The sequence below is a fragment of the Falco naumanni genome, chromosome 3 (genome assembly GCF_017639655.2).
Source record: "Falco naumanni isolate bFalNau1 chromosome 3, bFalNau1.pat, whole genome shotgun sequence".
In the NCBI taxonomy this organism is placed as follows: Eukaryota; Metazoa; Chordata; class Aves; order Falconiformes; family Falconidae; genus Falco; species Falco naumanni.
In genome coordinates, this window is record NC_054056.1 from 75,611,500 (window position 1) to 75,631,932 (window position 20,433).

Sequence of the window (20,433 nt, forward strand, 5' to 3'; positions counted from 1 at the left end):
ATTTTATGCATTACAGTACATCACTGAAGGTCTTACGTTACCACAGAAAGCAATGTGAATTACATATCTGATATTATTTCTGACTGTTAAACACAGCTCATTGGAAATGTATAACCAGCTCCTTTTAAGAATATAAAGCAAAAGCAATATCATGTATTATGCTACAGCAGGTAATTCAGTGTCTTAGATAGGGTTAGCCAACAGATTTATCAAGCAGCCTCTAAGGAAAGCAGAGTTCAAGTCTAGGCTCATCAATAATACATAAATAAACTGAACAATTAGGTACAAAGTGGTTATCTTGTCAGACAACTTATTAACCAATAAACAGGATACTTACAGCAGACAGTGTAAAAAGAAGAGATATGTAAAGATAGGAAAAGAAGACCCGAAAAAGAGAGAGGAAGGTTCTGTGCTCTTTTGTGTGTTTGTGAACTTGGTAATTCTCCCTAACTCTCCAGCCTGAGCTGAAAGCTATGATGTCTAGGCAGAGGTCGTTCAACAACACTTCACTACTAGGAATCACTTGGCTTTTTTTCTCCTGATAGCTGAACACAAATTTATGCCTTTGCTCTTTAATCAGTGGTCTGAGGAAGAACATATCCCACTTTTCCAGTAGACAAGCTACTACAGTATCAGTTTCCACTACTTAATATGCAAGCTTTACATGAATAAACACTCATCCCCAGGGTGTAGTGTCACCACTGGGCATTACTATAATACAGTCTGACTACTGAGATGCACCAGTTTCTAGGAAAGCGTAGATGAAAGCAGTCAGGCTTACATTTGGCTTACACCCCAACATGTCTTAAAAAGCAAATCTATGTTAGTAAATGTCAAAATATGAGAGGCTTGGTCCTTCTTTACTATCAACAAACAATTTGATTTTCTTTTCTGTGCTGGCCTGCACTTTTCAGACAGAAAACAAGATTAGAGATAGAAAGGTGTCACAGCACTCTTCAAACTATTAAGCTGCAACAAGGTCTTTCACCATCTCATACCAACACACTCTTCACACCAGTCCCTCTACTGCCTTCTCCTGGTCTCCCCTCATCCCAGGCACACATTCTCTCTCTTCTCTCTGCTTCTTCCTCTCTCTCTTTCTCGGCTGCTCTCTCTTCCTCGGCTGCCCAACCTCTTAACAGAACCAGCCACAGCTGCACCTTACTTACATCAGCCAACCCACCACCCCTGAAGCCAACCCACAGTTGTATAATATCAATGCTAATTAACCCAGCTTTATTCCTCTACAGAAAGGGATGTTGCTGTTTTTCCTTCAGTCAAGCAAAATAAGAAACATCTTGATTTCATTCAGGATCAACAAGTAAGCAAGCAAACTTAGTCCAAATAAAATCTTTTCATATGCACATATCTACCTCAGTTCAGAAATCATGAATATTTGAAGTACAGATTTCAGGATTTAACTCAGAATGAAAATAATATTTATTTAATGTGATACCTTTCATGCCCAAGTACTCCAAAGTGCTTTGTAAATATTGATTAAATTCTGTCCTTAAATTGTGTTCAGCACCCCTTGACTCCAGTAGTCATTTTGAGGGGTATATGCAAAAGAAGACTTCAGGCCTTACGTGTTTTGCTAATGGAAATGTAAATTACCAGTGAAACAGAGCCACTTCTGTAGTGAAAAGGGACATTGCTCAGAAACACCTTACAGTGCAGCATAAAATTCAGGAATTTATAAATATCCTTGCCAGATGGACAAGTAATGTGGATAAACTGAAGATGTCTGCCATGACTTCACTGCATGGTCATTGTAGCTCAGTTAAACAAGGTGGGCAATTTTAAAACTATTCACTGTCATTTTACTCTAGTCTCATTTTAGTGAACAGTCGTCCTACTTTGCATCTGGGAACCTTTGAAAATGCACTTTTATATTTTGTCCAAAGACAGGCAGAGCCTGAAGAATAAGGTTCCCCTGTCTTTTACAGTGGAAACTACTTCTCAGACCCAGAAAGTCACCCCCATGGCTTCCTAAACCCCCTGCTGTGTTCATACCAGGCCTTCCCAAAGTAGACAGATGACAGCTAATGCAAGCACAGCACCTGTAGAAAGACTTGGATGCAATCTGGATAAAAGGATGAAGCAGACCTGGATGGGAAAGACTGCATCTTGCCTGGGGAGTGAAACAAAAAATTGAAGCAGAGGAAAGACCGGTATCAAAGCCCAACTTCCAACTATGGAAGCAGGTTTCCATGTCAGACTGGGTGAACTGTCTATACAATGTGCATACTTTTTCCTGCTGTCTATAAAGGGACTCTAGGACAAATGTATCAAACTTAAGATCTGTAAAAGATGTGAGATGAATCCTAACTATTGCACACTGTGAAGTGAATGGGACAGTGTAAAGTGTCCACTACCTTTCTTCAGGACCAATGTCCTCACTGCTCTCCATCCCTGAGGAGCTGAAATAGCACCACTGAAACATCGTGAAGCTGCAGCAGAATCCTTATTCTCTCCTTCTCCTGAAGATCAATTGTAAGGATTATGAAGAAGACGAGGGATGGATTTGCCTGCTGTATTGAAGGATTCCCTTGGCTGAGGGAAACAGCTTTGTGCATGTGACGTTTTTCCCAATAGTAGGAAATAATAAAGAGCATGTTAGATTGCAGGGTATGGATGCAGCCATTTTATACAGCACTACCTGCAGAATCAAACTGGCAAAAGCAGTCATGAAGGGTCTTCCCAGGGAAGAATTTCCAAGTTGCAGTCAATGAATGGACAGGCTGATGGCACTGCAACATGAAATTATTGCATCCCTGCCCACAAATCCAACCTATTATTTATTACTGCAGACTGTTAGTGAAAGAAGAAACAATTTAGCACAATGTTTAAGAAGCAAAATAGACTTCTGAATTGCTATAGGATACTTTGCACCCAATTTATGAGGTTTTGCAGAGCCATGAGATGCCTTGATCTCTTTAATATAAAACTTGGTTGGAAATATGTTTCTTAGAGTGAAGAATGAGGTGATAAAAATGTGATTAAGGTGTGCTAGCAATTTTATTTTGGCAACTTTATGTTGTGCTTTTGAATTCCAGTAAATATAATGTCTGGCTCTTTTTTAGTTGATAGTCTACCAGCTGAAGTCTCTACATATACAAACATTAATAGACTCACAGACAATAAAATAAAAGCAGTCAAAAAATACATGCTATAATCTCTCTCTTTAAAAATAACTGTAGGAAGTCATAATGTATAGTTTATAATTATGATATCCAAAGAATTTCTGTTCAGTGAATCCAAAGGAAATTGCTTACTAAGGAACTAAGAATGCAATAAAAAGAAAATTAGGCACTGGCCCTGAAGCTCAAAAACAGAGTAAATCACATATTTCCTCAAGCAGAAAGGGAGTCCCATTTTTCAGGGAGAAAAAAAATCTCAAAATAACGTTAAAACACACAAGTCCAACTACCTAATCAGAAAACACAGATTAAAAGTGAACAAAACCAGTTTCAAAACTCCCTAAATTGTAAACAATTTTCCTTAGAGCCCTTGCTATGAGAAGCCTCAAGTAACTGCAGGAAGCGCTTTCTAATTCTAAACTTAGATCTTTCTTTTCTACACTGAGAATTCACCCCAGCCAGAGTACTGCTTTAATTAATACAGTTGGTATAACACAAGATGTGTTTCAAAGCTTGTCAATATGTCCCCATAAAACATAAGTGAAAATTAACCTTCAAGGGGTTATAGTAAACAAATGCTCAGTGGAGGCAAAAATATAAAAAAACCTCCAAGTATAACTATCGCTTTAATATCTGTATGTGTGAAAATACTTTATCCTCTAACAAAGAATTAATACATGAAAAGCTTCACTAAACATTTTCTTCTACTACTCACATTTATGAAAGCGATTTCTGGAGCCTTAAGGAGGGTTAATGTACTCTCAGACTATAATCAATGAAAACAGCATGATTTACACAATCTATGTTTTTTGTCAAATTTAACCAGTGTATCACTGCATAAGATCTTTTCTCTGACAGGAGCTTACTGTATGATGGAGATGCTGGAATCCTCCTTACACTGGTTGCACCTGGCATGCCGTGCTGTGCCTGTACAATGATAAAACGGGAGCTCTCAGGACAACCTCAGGCTATCCATCTCTGCTGCTTAAGGTAGTGGATGTGTCTCACTGAAGATATGTAGAAACAGTTGTTTGAAGAAGTAGAATGAAGGTAAAGCAGAATTTGACAAATACAGGTTACATCAGAATTCTGTTACCCAAGTCCAAGAAAAAAAATTTTCACTCTCAGAGCTTTACAAGTAAATGACAATTACAGCTGATTTACTAGTTCCTGCCTATTTTCACTGCATGCCTATCGACAAGCAGAGCATTGTGTATCTAATGACTGACAGAGTTTCCTGAATTTAACATGTATGTTCCAAAAATCACAGTATCTCACTGAGCTCATCCATTTTCCATCTCTACTAGGAAAAAAATATGAAACCCATCCCCACAGTTTATGTTTTCAGGATCACCTTTGGCAATCACAAACCACTGCTTGCCCAAATTGCATGTGTAAAACAGATGTACATTCACAGCCCTACTGGCTTACCTAAAGTTAGTGCGTCATTCATACTTCTACCTGTTTGTGCCAGCTTATGGCTGCCATGAAGGCTGCATGTGCCTTTTTCATCATTCCACTCCCCATCAGATTCTTTGTGCTCTCCAGCAATATATACTTATGTTCCATACTTGCTCCAATATTCAGATAAAACAGAAGTCAAGCAGTGAGGACACTTTAGGTAGAAGAAAGTTCAAAGCAGGCAACAGCTTAGAAAGTGTTGCACAGATAGTTACTAAAAAAGATAAAATATGTCTTATCATTTTAAGCAAAATATTTTGAAGGATGGGATAAGGGCTTGTTAGAGAGGAGATGAAATTCTTCGTCTTCTAATCTGGTTCACACTTTCTGAAGAAAGCTACAGGGAGCACTTATGTTTGGAATGTGCACAATAGGAATAGTGGTATCAGCTACAGCATTTATCCTTGTGTGAGCTATTACACAAGCTAAATAAAGTAAAGGAGTAAGGAATCATTGTGTGGTTTTATGGTGGGCAGTGAGTATTATTTTGCTTGGCATCTTTAACCCATTGTTTTTAATAAATTTGTCCTTGACTGGTCTTGATGCTTCATTCTTCAATGGAAGGCATGTAATTCTGCATTTCCTTGGAAAACTGATTTCCACAATAACGCATGCAGAGAAGGAGTTAAAACTGAAATATACTGAGTTACATTTGGCTCTTCAAGTCTTAACATAACACTGAAAATGGACTACTACAACATGGCCAAAGTGTTTCCATAAGTTCTACAGAGGGAGGAGAAAAGAAACCAAAAAACAGACAAAGTTCGTGGGTAGGGGCAAGGTTAATAATAAGGGTAACAGTAAGGCAAATGTTAATATGATTTAATGGGTTCAGAAGTTCAAAAAGTACAGAAAAAAGGAGACCAGGCATTCAAATTGAGCTTTCACATACTGTACTTCTCATGTAAATCTCTGCCATAAAGTCATTAAGATTCTACAGTTAGAAAAATATACACACTTGAGGTACACATTTCAGCAGCTGTAGTATCTCCTGCATTTCTCCTATGCATCGCTGCATAAGTTTAGTAGGTGTGTGTACACACACACAAATTACAGGAAATATTTTCCACATTGTACTAATAACTTCCATTGATTTTTCAGGGAATACAACAATATGACACACTTTGGAAGAAGTGCATTTAGTTCCATTTGAAGATGAAGCCCTATCAGTCAAAATAAAACAGAATGAAATTTATAAAGGTTATATCATATTTATGCATTTACTAAATATAAAAATCAACATATGGTGCAATGTTACCATATGTTTGATTTTGTAAGAGCAGATTTCTAATGTGGTAGTAGAGTTCCCCACAACAACAGATCATTAGCTTTGAATTTCCTTTAAAACTCTTTTTGAAGAAAACCAGCCAAAAAGTATCCAAGTATGAGAGAGTATATGTCATATCTACAACAGATAACAAAATATAATATGGACACTACAATCTGCATTTTCACAACCCATATACAATATGTACTTAGTACATACTTATTAAGAACTCCTATTGCTCACAATACATCAGGAGTGAGGATTTTCTGATCTATTAGGTGTGTGAATCTGACAAATACATCAAAAGAGTCAAAGTTTTGATATTAAACGAGAACTATAAAAAGCCTTTTTTAGAATAAAATAATGAGAAAATATTCTTTTTTGTTGTTGTTCACTGACAGACTAAATGAAAGCCATAGTTTGATATGGTCAGTTTTGGTTTGGACCCCTGTCATGGTTCACCTCTAATACAGTTTAGATATTCTGCAATAAATGTAAGTGCACTTTAAATTTAAGAATAAATAACAGGCTGTGAAATATATTTCAGAAATATTTTATCAGAATTTTAAATATTTCAGCAGAAGCAGTGGTGATCTGTTGAGTTGCACTACCATACACATGGTTCTGGTTGCTTTAAAAAGGACCTCAGCTCCTTTTCCTAAAGAGATAAATATTGCCACTGGACAGCCAGTGAAAAATCTGGAAACTCCATTCTTGGTCCTGGTTTTGATTTCCCTGTGTGGACTTAGGTGAAATATTTCATTATGCCAATGTCAGCAAAATAACAAAGATACAACATCAATCCCTATTTGAGTGTTTTGTGGAAGACTTATTTTTAAATGTCTTTTGAAAGCTCTTTGATCTCTGGTGCCAAGCTGTCAGAAAAAGAAGCCAAATAAGTGCAAACCTACCCGATTACTACTTTTACTTTGGTGTTAGCAGTGTCTAACATGGGTGTATTTATCTACTCTGCTAATGTTTAGGAACATCTGTAAAGTATTCCAGGTGAGTGCATTACAGCTAACATTTGAGAATTCAGGTTTGTTAATTAAATCTGGACAAACTCACTTTTAAGCGGAGATGAAAACAACATTCAATGAGAGGCAGGAACACATAATCTAAAAGACAGAGCGGTAAAACTACAACAGACATAAAAAGAAAAGCAGTATCACCCACATACAGAACAAGTCACTCAAAAGGTGAAACTCGGGCCGTTTCCCTTGTGGGTTTCTTTTTTCTATGGTACAGAGCAGGCAAACAAGCAACGGAGTCACTTGAGCAAGTACCTGTCACAGCCAGAGATAGTAAAAGCAGCTGACCATTCCATAAAAAATACTATGAGCATTTTTGGAAACAAAAGAGAAGAGGCCTACATTACCTCACATATGTCTGCACACAACACAGATTTAGGCCAGTTTCACTTGGGGTTTGTAAGGCCAGTGTTCTCTGACTTAAACACAGCCAGCTAGAGTGTAACCTCAAAAAAAAAAAAAAAAAAAAAAAAAAAAAAAAGCAGCACATTAAAGTAATAGCAAAGACAGGAGAGCCTTGACAATGTCAAGGATTGTCTCCTGAGCAAAGGAATAATAATGGCTCCTGCAAAGCAGCAGGCATCATGCCCTTTGACAGCCCATTCCAAAATGGCCTCTGAGCCTTTCTGCTTGACTTCACTTACCAATAATTTATTCTACAGATCATAGCTAGAAGTGCTCCTTTACCTCTTGTGTTTGAAGATGTAATATTAGCTGAAATGGAAGAAAAGTAATCTCTAACTTTGTGAAGTATAACTTTGTTGGCATGACTGCAGACAAGGCCCCTTAGATCTGGATCACCCAATCTACAAAAAAATTTTTTTTTTTTAGCAAGAAGTGTTCAAATCTGCTGCCAAATGCTACCAGAGTACTCTCAGATCATGAATCTGTTCAATGCTACAGCAGTGAGAAGAAAATATCTCTGCATCTTGTGCATATGCTAAATGATTGGAAAGACTCCCACATTTACTTCTATGGACTTCAGATAAGACCTCGAATGGAAAGAAGATTAACCAGATTTGCACAGGAAGAAAATTAAACTAAAACTCATGGAAAGCGGACTGTGTACAAACAACTTGTTCAGATGGAAAGGATGGCATACGAAACTAAACTCAAATGACCGAGTGAGAATTTATAGTTAAGCAGCAAAGAACGGGGAAAATAAGTTAAATTCACTAGGAAATTATTCTGACAAGTATACAAAGGGAAAATATTTGTGATGGAACTGCTAACTCACAAGAAGTAATAAATCAAGATAAATTTAATCTTCCAATAAGTTCTGCATATAACATTTGGCTTCAAATTAGAGATTTCAACATTGTCAAGTTCAGGCAGGATCATGCATTTTACCACCATCCACTTCAGTCATAGATTTGTACAATTAACTCTGTCAAAATCCTACAGATGTTGTTTAGCAGGTAACTGGCCATAAATCAAAAAACGCTTAGTTTGTAAGGCTGTCCACAAAAAGCTAAAACATATATGCTCTCTGGAGTGTATATATGTACATAACCACTAAAAAAATCAAGTTGTACACACTTTTATGTTCTCATTCCTGTGTCAAACTTACTCAATTTACCAATCAAAACAACATCTCTGCTATTTTGAGCCTGTATGGTCGACAGAGTCAATGAAAGGAAAACTGTCTTTTGTCTTCCTGCATCACTACCAATGACAATCATTCCATACAATGTTTTCAAAAGAGAAATAACAATGTTCAGAATAGAATGAAAACTAAAAAGAGCAAGACAGTGTAGAACTGAAAGTTTATGACATTTCTAAGTATTTTTTATGTCTGCCAGAACAATGGGTAATATTAAATACTATTTTGCAGCACTGCAAATAGACCTACAGTGTTCAACTTAACATCACTGCAGCTCCTGTTCCACTCCAGCTGGAGTAAGAGGAGCTTTGCTTGCTATCCCACCACCTCCTTTTACAATGCACACACAACAGCCGCAACCACGGTAGGCATACAAAGGACTATTTAGTAGTACAGACCTTGCTTGCTGCCTGAACACACCATGCTCCACCTCCAAGACCGATATGGAGGGTCAGGGGTCAGATTCTCTTTTGCATAACGTTTTTGAGGTAAACTGCATAACTGTAACATGGCCATTTAATATAATCCTTTAGCGAAAGCACCCTTACTAATCAGCTCTAACAGTTAGAAAGAGCAGAAAATAATCTGAAGAATGAACACTAAAATGAAACACTTCATAAAAAAACATAGTTAAAAACCTAAATTATATGGAGTTAAGTTATTGAATAACTTATTGATCCAGACATAAGCTTTATTTGAAGAATGTCCAGAACAATTATTTATTCAGCAATTTACTCATGTCATATACTGAATAAGACTGCAATAGCTTCCTTTAGTAATGATCACTTAAAAAAATGTTACAAGAAGCTCTGGATTACTAGCTGTCACTCAGCTCTTCAGCTAGAAAATCTACTGACTTCAACTACTTGATTGAAGCAAGATATTGCGAGGCACCTAAATCCACTGTATTTTCTTGTCACTAGTCTCAGAAATGTCCATACTGGCTTTTGGAAATTCTCACAACGATATTTAATTATTCCAACTATTGAAGCTAACATAAGATTCATGAAGTGCTGGTAATACAAAATGTGGGTGGCAGTCTCCCAGAACCTGTAGAGATTTGTCTGGGGTAGTATCACAGACACATTAAGGTTGGAAAGGACCCCAGCAGGGTACCTGTCCAACCTCCTGTCCAGCGTAGGTTCAACACTGTACTCAGATCAAGTTGCTCAGAACTTTGATCAGGTCAGTCTTGAAAACCTACAGGGACAGAGATTCCACAGTATCTCCAGTTAACTTGTTGCATGGGCTTAATTATTCCCATAATAAGACAGAGAATTTTCTTTTCTGTCTGTTCAGTAAGAACATCCCATGCTTCAATTTATAAACTTTGTCTACCCATTGTGCACCTCACTAAAAACATGGCCCTGCCTTCTCAGAAATTCCCTTGTGGATTCTGGGGGGGGCTGCTGTTAGGTACCCCAAAGCCACCTCTTATTTAGGCTGAATGAATCTTGGTTCCTAGATCTTTCCCTGACAAATTTGGTGGCCTGCCATTGAAATTATTCCAGTTTACAAACTATTTCTGTACTGAGGAGACCAAAACTGGACAAGTTGTTCCAAATTATTCTGTGCTATAATGAGTATAAAGGAAAAGGGAATAATAACATCCTTTGATCTACTGGCTACAGGCTTGCTGATACATCCCAGGAAGCCATTAGTCTTGCCCACTTCAGAGCTCATTGCTGGGCTTATGTTCAGCCCATTGACCATCAGGATACCCAGACCATTTTCAGTAGCATCCCAGTCAATCAGACCCTAGTCAGGGAGTCCTCAGCCTGCATCAGCGCAGGGGTTGGTCCAGCCCAGGTGCAGGACTTTGCATTTTGCATTTGTGAATTCATGAGGTTCTTGTTGGACAACTCCTCCAACCCATCTAGGTGCGTCTGGGTGGTGACACTGCCCACAAGCATATTAACTGACCGTTCTGTTCATCTCCAAGCTTGACAAGAGTGTACACTGTCATCTTCTCCAGGTCTTTGATGAAGATAATAAACACGCTAGGTCTCAGGACAGACCCCTGAAGAACTCTGCTTGTAATAAGCCTCAAGGCAGTGTATGAACCATTAACTGCTACACTCGGAGCCTGACGAGGCAGCCAGTTTCCTACACATAGGTTGTAATGCCTCAGCTTGAATACAAGGATGATGAGGGAGTTTGTGCCAAAGCCTTCCTGAAGTCAAGGTCAAAGATTCATTGCTCTCCTCTCATCCACAGATTCAGTCATTTCACCACAGATGGCAAACAGATCATTAGGAGTGATTGACCCTTGGGAGATCCATGTTGCTATTCCCAGGCACCTTCTCTTTCATGTGTGCAGAAACAGCTTCTGAGAGGACACATACCATGATTCTCTCAGGAACCAAAATTATTTTATTATCCGGCCTGTAGTTCCTTGGGTAGTCTTTCTCACCCTTTTTGAAGATGTTAGAACATTGCCTGCCTCCAATCATTGGGAATCTCTTACAATCTCCACAACCCTTCAACGACAATGCAGAATGACCTCAAAATCATATCCGCCAGCTCTCTTTGCATCCTGGATGTTCTCTATCCAATCCTATGGATTTGTGTGAGTCAAAATTTCTTAAGAGATCATGGACTTGATCTTCTTCCACTGCTGGTAAACCTTCTCTTCCTTGAATCCTGTCTCCAGGCTCAAAAGCGCAGGAGATCTTGTCAGTGGGGACTGAGGCAATAATAACAGAAGCTCTTCTTGCTGTCCTTCCTTGCCACTTTAAACTCTAGGTAAGCTTAGGTTTTCCCAACACCCCACACTCTTTTGAGACTGTGCAGCGTAAGTTACCAGTGGTATCCACCAAATGCTAGAGATATTATAGGAAGCACTAATAATAAAACATTTATTTGGAAACTCAATGACTAATGCTTAGAGAGTTCCAAAGGCTTATCATAAAACTGCTGAATCTTTTTTTTTTTTTTTTTTTTTTTTACTCTGTTTTTCTCTTAAGAAAGCCAAATCCTTAAACATGAACAAACTGCAACAATTGAAATAAATGATGGTCTGGAAGAATTATTCTTCAACATGAACACTTGCTGTCCAACAAATCTTTCTTGCAACCGCAACACTGCATGTCCTACAAATCTTTCTTGCAACTGCAACACTGCATGTCCTACAGTTGATTAGTCCTACTCCACGTAGTAGCTGTACATGACAGCACAGAGTCAAGACTTGATGTTACAATACAAGTTACAAAGTAAGGCAGTCTGCTGCAATTCCAGCAAAAGCATCAGGAATTCCTCCCAAACTTTTTGAGCACAAAGAAAGAAGTTATACATTAGTTATTCAATTCCCCTTAACTCCTACTTCACTTTCATTGCTCTTCTCCACAGGTTGGCACTGGATTTGTTTACTGTGGTGTTAAACTCTGATGAGAAGTGTATTTTCATAGCAATTTCTCAGCATAAAGTTATTGTGAAGCAGACAAACAGGTTACTTTTGGATGAAACAAAACTGCCAGATGTACTGCAACTGTTAATGAGTGTTACCTCTCTGGGACCAGTCAAATTTGAACTGATACAAAGTCATACACCTCCAAAAAATAAATGCACCAACAAAAGGCAGCAAGCCCATGCCAGCCCTTGGCACCATCTGTTTCATTCCACAGACCTGTTCACCCGAAGCTGCCATTTTTGTTAGCGTACCTGTAGTAGCTTAGTTGACTGCTCTACAAAGAGCAGTAAAGTTAAGGCACACTTTTGCCACCCACTCTGGTGGCTCTGCAGTGTTATAAGCTATCACAGAAATATGGATCTTCCCTTATACCATCTCACCACTCAAGACTATGCCTAGGAAATATGCATCATGATGTAATTATATGAATGTTTTAACACCAAGTTTTTGAGTAGGTTTTCTGATGTCTAAAAACCTAAATCTGCTTTCCACTTAATATTCTCTGCAAAAAATTGCATTTAGGGCAATGAAAAAGGACAATTTCATTGCTCAGAAACACAATACTGCTAGGGATGAAAATATTTAATTATTTAAAAATATTTCATACTTTTCCTGTTTGAATCATGAAAATACAGACTTTCATGTTAAGTTTTAGAAATAACAATATGACAGTGGGTCTCTCCTGTATAAATGAAACATGCTGAAAAACAGAATAGTATGCATAAATTTAATAAGCTACAGAACCTTGTAAATCAGTTCATTTCACATCCCCAAGATTTCATGAACTTGATATGTTTGGGCTCAATAATACAAAATAACTCTGGAATTTGACACTATACATTCAATCTCAAATAACAAAGTTTTAAACTTTTCATATATTTTATGCCAATGAAAACAAGGGAAGCATTTGCCTCCATAACAAAAACTTCTTATGAACATACTCTTGACAAATTGTGTGGATTTCTAAATTTTCATCAACTATTACAGTATTTTCAGTTTCTTTCTTTGTACAGAAAAATTGGATTTAAGCAATTTGAAAAGTATGCACTTAATTTCTTCATCACTTTTAATACATTTTTAATTTAAACTGAAATTAACTTATTATGTACTGTAAAATACATTTTGGTTTTGCAGCTCTACTTTTCTGAGAGTGCAAAATATGTTTTTTAATATTTAGTCTGTGGAATGACAAGAATGTCGTTCTTGTGTACAGTGTTGAAAAGATACTATTTTCCTTCCATGAAAAAACTTTTTACTGAAAATGGAAACTGGTCCCAAACCAAAATGGACCATGAGAAGTAAATTACAATTTAGATACATCCAACACACTCATTCAATCATCAACTCATTTACAGAAATATCTTTGTACCTCTACCTGTGCCACGCATTTGTTCTAGTTAGAATTAGCTAGAATGAGCTATGCACTTCCCCAGTTTAACACACAAGCTTGCTGCTACAGCTGCTCTGAATGAGACCCATGGAATGGTTTGAGCCTCATTTCTAAATAGCCTTTGAGACTGCTAGGAATGAATTTACTAGTTTAGTCTCATCACAAAGCAGACCATCCAAAGATGTCAAGGAGAAAAAATACATATTTGTTGGTGATGCTATTCAGTATGCTTCACAAAGACACTCACAGACAGCTGGCTTAAAAGCTGGTATCACAATATTTGTTTAAACTATCCAGAATAATGTGATTGACAAGCCCTGAGAAGTAAATGGTGTTGGAAAGGCTAGCCATGATCCCCTTTTATGAATTCTGTACTCTTAGGATACAGATGGGGCACACTGTGGCAGACCCCAAGAGAGGATTCAGCTTTCATGAACAAACATTCTTGAATATTTTTTTTGTGCTCATTGCACAGCTCAGCACTGTGTAAGGCAGAAGTCTAGCAGAAAAATAGTATTCTCTTATGTAGCTATGACATTTTAATCTATAAAATCAGCTCAGAGAAGAGGAAACGATTTATTACCACCTTCAAGCCTTAACAGCAAACAAGCCTTCTCTGAATCTAGAACCACAGTTCTCCTCACTATAGTAGAAATTTGAAAAACATAGTAAAACCAACTGAACTTTTATTTTGTGTGCAGATCAATCCATATAGGGAGGTGAAATATATGTTTTACTACTTTATATAACTATCTGCCAAATAATGAAGACAAGAGTTTGAGGGGGGTGGAGAGTCTCAAACAAATTTAGTGTGATCACATTAATAACAGCTTTGTGAACACCCTGTGCCTGAGTGACTGACATTTGAATTGTATCCCCAGCTCTGCTAAACATCAGATTCCACAAATACTGAGTTATTGCATACATTAATCTGGTGAGATTACACTTTTCTGTTTTTTACAGTAATAACAAACATCATGAAATGCTCAGCTTTATTAGCAATACTCACTGGAAGGTCTCCTATCTCCTTGGTAAAGAAGGGAGAGTGTGCTGACTTTCAGTGTCCAAGTGGTGTAGCAGGTTTCTGACCATTTCCTCTTGGATTATGGGGGCTTCATTCTGCTCCCAATCCCTGTGTTCCAGCTCAGGGGGGTGGTTATCCAGAGAAGAAATCAATCTTACTATTAAAGCCTGACACAAAGAAGGCATTAAGTACCTGAGCTTCTTCCTCATTCTTTGTCACTGTGTTTCCCCCTGCATCCAATAATGGATGGAGATTCTCCTTAGCCATCCTTTTGTTGCTAATGTATTTACAGAAACATTTTTTATTGTCTTTCATGTCAGTAGTGATGTAACTTCGAGTTGGGCTTTGGTCCTGCTGATTTTTTCCCAGCATAACCTCACAACATCCTTGTACTCCTTCTGAGCTGCCTGCCCCTTCCTCCAAAGGTCATAACCTCTCCTTTTTTCCTGAGTTCCAGCCAAAGCTCTCTGTTCGGCCAGGCTGGTCTTCTTCTCCACTGGCTCGTCTTTTGGCACATGGGGACAGCCTGCTCCTGTGCCTGTAAGGTGTCCTTCTTGAAGAATGCCCAGCCTTCCTGGACTCCTCTGCCCTCCAGGACTGCCTCCCATGGGACTCTGTCAGCCAGGCTCCTGACCAGGCTAAAGTCTGCCCTTCAGAAGTCCAAGCCATTCTGCTGACCCCCCTCCTTACTTCTCTGAGAGTTTAAAACTGTAATTTTGTGATTGTTATGCCCAAGACGGCCTCCAACCATCACATCACCTGCAAGTCCTTCTCTGTTTGCAAATAACGGGTCCAGTGGGGTGCCTGCCCTACTTGGCTCCCGCACCAGCACTGTCAGGAAGTTCTTTGTCATGGTTTGACCCCAACCAGCAACCAAGTAACACACAGCTGCTCACTTACTCCCCCTGATTCCCTAGGTGGGATGGGGAGAAGGAGAATCAGAAAAAAGATAAAACCTGTGGGTTGAGATAGGAACAGTTTAATAGCTGAAATAAAGTAACATTTGATACTACTACTAAGCATAATTGTAATGAAAAGGGAGATAACAAAAAGAGAGAGAGGAATAAAACTCAATAAAACTCAAGAAAAAAACAAGTGATGTGCAATACAATTACTCACCACCTGCTGACCAATGCCCAGCTAGTCTCCAAGCAGCAATCAGCTCCCTCCAGCCAACTCCCCACAGTTTAGATACTGAGCATGAGGTTCTGTGGTACAGAATATCCCTTTGGCTAGTTTGGGTCAGCTGTCCTGGTTATGCTCCCTCCCAGCTCCTTGTGCACCTGCCCACTGGCAGAGCATGGGAAACTGAAGAGTCCTTGATTTAGGGTAAGCACTACTTAGCAACAACCAAAACATCAGTGTGTTATCAACATCGTTCTCCTACTAAATCCAAAACACAGCGCTGTACCATGCTACTGGGAAGAAAATTAACTCTATCCCAGCTGAAACCAAGACAATCTTAAACACACTCCAGAAACTTCCTAGACTGTTTCTTCTCTGCTGTACTGTATTTCCAGCAGACAGCTGTTAAATTGAAGTCCCCCATGAGAATAAGGGCTAGTGATTGTGAGACTTCTCCTAGCTGCTTACAGAATATTTTACCTGCCTCTTCATCCTAGTTGGGCGGTCTCTAACACACTCCCACCTTGATATCTATTTTGGTGGCCTTTCCCAATTCTTAGCTATAAAAACTCAACCCTATCATCACCATCATCAAGCTCTAGACAATCAAAACACTCCCTAACATACAAGGCTACCCCACCACCTCTCCTTCCTTGCCTATCCCTTCTGAAGAGTTTATAGCCATCCATTGCAGCACTCCAGTTGTGGGAGTCATCCCACCATGTTTCCATGATGGCAACTGTGTCATAGTTTTCCTGCTTCAGAATGGATTCCAGCTCCTCCTGTTTGTTGCCTATGCTGTGTGCATTGGTGTAGATGCAATTCATTTGGGCTATTGATTCTGCCACTTTTTTTAGGGGAACAGTCCTAATTCCTACATGGCCAGTCTCAGGCCCTTCTGTGGTTTCTTAACACATCAGTAACTCTTGTGCCGTTGCTGCCACCTGGATCTCTATCTGCTACCTTCACTGAGACAGCAGACAAAAGGACCTCAGTAGCATACCATCCCTCAAACACTGGCTTGCTGCCCTCAGGCTTATCTCTAGCAATTTTGTCCCATTCCTCCTTCAACCATAGTTAAGAGCTCTTTCAATAAGCCCTACTAATTTCTGTGCAATGATCTTTTTCCCTCTGAGACAGGTGTGCCCTGTCTGTTGTCAGCAGGCCTGGTGTTGTGTAAACCAAGCCACAGCCTCTCCCTTTAGAAAACTTCAACCATTAGCAAAGAAAATATGTATTCCTAACTGGAAAAATCACTGAAGTGATTGCTGGAGGTGCTGTTTCACAACTCTGGTAAGGCAACCGACTTTCTTAGTTGAAAGACATCTCCCAGTATGAGCCAAGTTTGTGACAACAGAAAGTGTACAATGATAACTGGACTTCAGAGTTCTGAGATTAATGCAGAAATACAAACAAGTATACAAAGCACATTAACTTTAACTTCCAAATATCTCTAAAGCACCATATTTGGGTTTCCAGGCCTTCAACTTCTTTGCAGACATTTTTGATTAAAAAGGACAAGCTTTTGTGGAAGAATCCACAGTGATGTCTATAAAGGTTAATAAAAAATCAGGAAAGAGCATCTGTGTTACAGCACTGAAGTTGGGAAACACAGGTCTAGAATCAGAAGGATAATTCTTCAGCTAGGTCTTATTTCAGCACTTGCTACTGTGCAAGCTCAGCGTGTTCAGGATCAAGCCCCAGCTAATGATAGATACCTTAGGCAGACTGGGGAAGACCTGGCATAGCAGAGGAAACAATTTATATGTTCTGCTTGTAGGAATTTGACACTTTCTGTGTGAAGCTGCATCACATTTTTGCCCGTCTGTCATGAGCACCATGAAGGCTGCAAGTTCCTCAGGGCAGGAACCTGTTAAACATTTAGCACGACACAGGAGCTCCATGGTAATAATTACCACTGCTATTAAATGCACTGTAGCATAGCTATTTCAGCATCCTTACTGTAACTCCTGTTTCTATAAGGCTGTCAGTATATTAATGTTATACTGAATTGCAACAGAGAGGTTTGAGGAAATGTGAAGAAATGCTCTATCAGTTTCTCTGATCTCCTGCAGTGCTAGGCAGCACTTTTGACACCAATAATCCACAGCCACACTGCTGCAGAGAATGAGAAAATTTGTTCATGCAATTACATGTGACATCATACAGTAATCAGCCATCAGGAAAACTCTTAGCTTCCGTGCGTATTATGACCATGACTGAAAAGCAAACACATCTACTCCCAAAATTAAAAACACCACATCTTTCCTTGTACAATTTAACCACCTTCAGTTCAAACTGAGATCACAGTACCACACTCCATTTCTCCCTTGTGGAAGACAACTCTGATGAACTAATATAGGTAGGAGTCACCAGCTGAGATCTAGACATGAAATATCTCCTTTATACTCAGACTTTTGCTCTGCGTATAGCAAACTGAGAAGCATACTGCCTTTCCAGAAGCATCCCTTCGAACCCTCTGCAGTCTGCAAACCCACGTGTGGCTGCAGAACAGACTGGCTGAGCAGATGGAGTCAAACCCAGAGGTCAGGGCCCATAATACCCCTTCTCACATGCCTGAAGTAAGAAACTTACACTCGCTGTGAAGGTACTGCTCTGGTGGAAGTACTCAAGGTGCAAAATAAGAAAAAGGAATCCTGCTGTAGAAACTCATACATATTTTTGAACTGTAGGCTCTGTTTTCCTCCAGCTTAGGTTTTCCTGGGTAGAATGTGTAGAATTAGGAAAATGTAAAAAAGTCCTCTTTTTTAAGGACATTTTCCAATCAAATCTTTGATGTGCGACCCAGCACCTGCACAGACCACATCTGGCTCATTGTTTTTAATGCAGAAGTATTAATATAATTCTAAAAAGCAATTTTCTGTCCTTTATTTCCACATAAATTCCTGCTTATACGGGTAGATTCTCCACATATAGAATTAAAAAAATTAAATTAAACTAGTACTTTCTCATATGATTTTGTGAGGGCATGACTACATAAAGAAACCCCTTTACACACATGGAATATTGCACATACGTGAACTAAAAACTTATGTAGCTTTTTTTTTTTTTTAAGAATAAAATAAAACTTCCAGGTTTGCAGATGCTAAATGTTTGATATATTTTCCATTTAAATGCAAATTTGACTTTTTGTTTTAATAGGATGACAAGCATTTTTTCCCAAATTTTTCAGACAGTATCATTTGGAAATATAGGAGAAGGCTGGGGGGATGAGATCTGTCTAGATTTGCTTGGTATAATTCTTAGTAAGATAACATTGATGCATTTTCTTTTATCAATGAATCCAAATTTTTTGATTATTAATTTCTTAAAATAAAATGAAGTGCTTTGTACACCAAATTAAACAGGTTAAGCAAAAGAGAAGACAGTTTACCCATAGCTATTTGCGTTTATGGGGTGAGAAGTGGATTTTGTAAAATAACGATCTCCTGGTAGTGTAAAATACAGGGGGGAGGGAGGGAAGAGAGTTCAAGAGTAGCATTATAATGACCAAAATTCACTATGTGTTTTTTATTATGTCGGAAAAACTCTTTTAAGAAATGGAAATCACTACATTCTATTGATTCATGCACCGAATCTTCAGACATAAGTCATCAGTGTTGACACTTTCAGATACATAAAACGTGACATCTGCTCCTACAAATGCACTACACAGGCTGTAAATCATCAAAGAGAAAAACAGTTCAATGTCATTTCAGCCACTGTAGGCTATGGTTTACAACTGAGAGATAAAAATAGTCATACTGTCTCTATGACATCTAAACCACTTTTCTATTGCAGTATTCTATGTTCTAATTTATCTTTGTGGTTGAACAACACACAATCAATTGTAAGCAACTAGTGCAGTTTGATTCCAGTCAACTGCAATTTTCTCCAGCTTTATCTTTTTTACCCCTCACTGCACTAACTTTAAGTGCTCTCCCAAACCCGCCCTTTCCCATGCAACGTTTCGTGGAGACTCTGAGGTCTTAAATTTGCCGTTTCAAACTGTGAAAATACAAGAAAAAGTCATAAGTTATATTTAATGGTTTCCAAATACTTGTAAAATCCTTTTTGAGTATCACCATATCTGCATTCACATTAACAAAGAATGTATATATGCATTTCTCAACACTGACAGCAGGGATCACTGTACCAGGTATTTTTCCATGCATCATTCCTTACCAAAGAAAACAGTATCAAGTATCTTGATCCTTCCTTGAAAGAAATGCAAAATTGCCTCCTATAGCTACTTTGTCAACTTGATTAGCATTCAAACCAATATTCAGTTTGCATGAAGTACTAAAACAGTTTTTCAAATCTTCAGTGATTTACTTCATCTAGTTCTGAAGTGAGAACATGACTATCACAGGTGGCATATTTTGTTATTATTAGCACCTAAGAGATCACAACATGCAATAGGATTTAAATATTTTTTTGTACATGATAAACCCAAGGAGGTGAATTTTCTTAGCTACTAGTATTTAGTATAAGCTTTTGCAGTAGAGATAAAACATTTATACAGCTAATGAAAATGTAAGGAACATACACATCACCATGACAAGTGACGTAATGATCTTGCAATATACCACACATGGGTAACTGCTAGAAAGCAGAAAGCAACAACAGAACAATACATTAAAGAGCCAAAGGCCAGGCTGAGCAGGAAATAGTTTTTCCCATTTCCAGGCTGCATAGTCTTCCTAACATACACAAGGACAAAATCTCATTCCCTTCAATTTTGTTTTCTTTTACTGTAAGACTTGTATGACATTCTCTGTGCTTGCTTCCTTTGCTGAGGACATGAGCCTTGTACTTGGAAGACCAGTGTCCAGGATTTCACCATTAGACTATTAGACGGCCTGGAACCGATTTCACAAGCATGCACTCACTAGAAGTATCAAAGAAGCCTTCTCACACAGAATTTCACTCAGACAATCTTACTAATGCAGAAAAGTTTTTCTAGTGGATTAGTTAACAGTT

The 20,433-nt window shown here is 38.5% G+C and overlaps 1 protein-coding gene across 2 annotated transcripts in view; it reads right to left on the minus strand.

Annotated features, from left to right (window-relative positions):
- Positions 1-20,433, minus strand: part of TOX (thymocyte selection associated high mobility group box) — a 226,513-nt gene that overhangs the window by 124,430 nt on the left and 81,650 nt on the right. The window lies entirely within an intron of this gene.